The sequence below is a fragment of the Dreissena polymorpha genome, chromosome 4, assembly GCF_020536995.1.
Source record: "Dreissena polymorpha isolate Duluth1 chromosome 4, UMN_Dpol_1.0, whole genome shotgun sequence".
Lineage (NCBI taxonomy): Eukaryota > Metazoa > Mollusca > Bivalvia > Myida > Dreissenidae > Dreissena > Dreissena polymorpha.
The window spans coordinates 131,273,855-131,275,881 of record NC_068358.1 but is presented as its reverse complement, the minus strand read 5'-3'; the positions used below and the strand labels follow the sequence as shown (position 1 = coordinate 131,275,881).

Genomic DNA, 2,027 nt, shown 5'->3' with positions numbered 1-2,027 from the left:
GTAAAAGCGAAGATAACATAACAGCGGAAAGTGTCAGCTCAAATCTGGGACGATATAAATTTTTTTTATCAGTACTCAGTTTAAGTTTGTTGAATAATATATACATACATTGAAATTTAACAAAAGTATTTTTTGCAAGTTCACTTGATTGTATTGAATTTAAAAATTAATGTGTTATGTCTTGTGTTGTTCATTCAATACCTATATCATACCTCTTTGTTAACAATACAATGCTGCCTATTCAAAATATATTACATACAAAGAACATGAAATACTATACGACTAGTTGGTGTAGATTGCATGCGGCAGTATAATCCACGGAATATGAACAATCTTTAAATTACTAAGTTTATAATGTTAAGTTCTCTCGTTTACTTAACATCACAAAGGCAAACCGGAACCTATTGCAACTTTAAAACAACTTTATTTATGCTTAGCAACTACAATAAGCAAAATATGTTTAGTCGTTTCTAGAAAGTATTTGTTTCGCTCGATATTGAACTTAATGTTGAGGTTGCATTTTGCATGCAAAGGCCAATCAACAGAAAAGCAGAATGTCTCGACACTTAAACAGTTAATTTTGCTTTTGTCATCGATCCAATTTCCAGTGACGTTGGTCGGTTTAAATGGTTATCACCAATGATCCAATTGCAAGGATTCGTACAATGACTACACCTACACAGATTAACAAGAAATACCGTCGTTTGCAGCGCCGTTTTCTTTCCAGTAACCATATTATATTGTTCAGGATACACCAAATGCTTCTCGAGTTACTCAGATCCTACCATGGAATCGCATCCAGTTGTTTACAACATATTGTTTATGTTTTCAGTAACCTTTGACGGTAGCCATGGTTACCAGTGTTGCACAAGTTACACGGATACGTTCGAGGAGTACCACTCCTCGCAGCTCTGCGAGCACTACTGCTGCTGGAATGTTGACTTTCCCAGCCTTTCCCACTTAAAGGTCTGCTGCGACGACCAATGGCGGCAGGTTGCCTTCACGGATCGAGACCAGGACTCGTGCACGACCGACTGGATCAGTGACCACATGTACTGAACATGCTCTTCGACTTTTTTAAAATATATTTTCTAAATGACCGTAAAATAGAACGATTTATAATTACGTATGAGGCTAATTCTTGTTATGTAATATATCATGATCTGCCATATATAAACAGGACCGTTTTATATATTTAATATAAACTTAAATACAAAGAAACATAATTACGCGCACATTTAAAATTGTCATACATTCATTTTCAAATAAAATCACAAGGAAACTTAATATCCATTCAAAAGATTCTATAATGGACGTTTATCTTTCGTCCAGTTGGGTTCCGATTGTTATGATTGCAATAGTAATCACGCTGGGTGTGCTGCTGACCTGGTGTTGCTGCAGGCGGTGTCGCCGTAATCAGGGAGTGATAATCCAGTACGGATTACCACGTGAGTACATTTTCCATTGTCAGCTTATTTCCGCCAACAGAAATAAAACGAAAGAGAAATGTAATCGATAGTCGTTCTTTGTTTCCTTAATTAAAATCTTAAAATCTTTATTTCAAAATGATTATTGGGACTTATATCTTGATTATGACATATTGACTCGAACGAAGAGTAAATGCTTTTGTAATTTACAAAGATGACGTTTGAAAGTCTTCTTGAATCGTATTCGATTTTTACCAACCATAATTTTTACAAGCATATATGCTTTTACAATTTTTATTTATTACTTACAAGACAGTGGTTGTTTAAAACGGTTTTATACGTTGAGTGTTGATTTCGGTCGTTTTTCAGAGAGCACCATAATAGTGGCTCAGCAACAGAACACGAATGTTATGCACGCGGGGTACGACCAGCCATGAAGACCGGGTCAAACGGAGATGAACGAAAAGTGTGGAACATTTCTTAAATCTCTTAAACATCCCTGTGAATAACGTTGCTTTAGACTTGTTATTTGTTTCATTTTTGTTATTTCTAATGATATGTTGTTTTCATTACCATCTCACAATATTTTAAATGCGATGA

The 2,027-nt window shown here is 35.3% G+C and overlaps 1 long non-coding RNA gene across 1 annotated transcript; it reads left to right on the top strand.

Moving 5' to 3' along the window:
• The first annotated feature begins 947 nt into the window (after positions 1–947).
• LOC127876531 (uncharacterized) lies at positions 948–2,027 on the top strand. Its single transcript, XR_008047916.1, has 3 exons — positions 948–1,052; positions 1,333–1,448; positions 1,797–2,027. It is a non-coding gene; the product is annotated as an uncharacterized LOC127876531 (long non-coding RNA).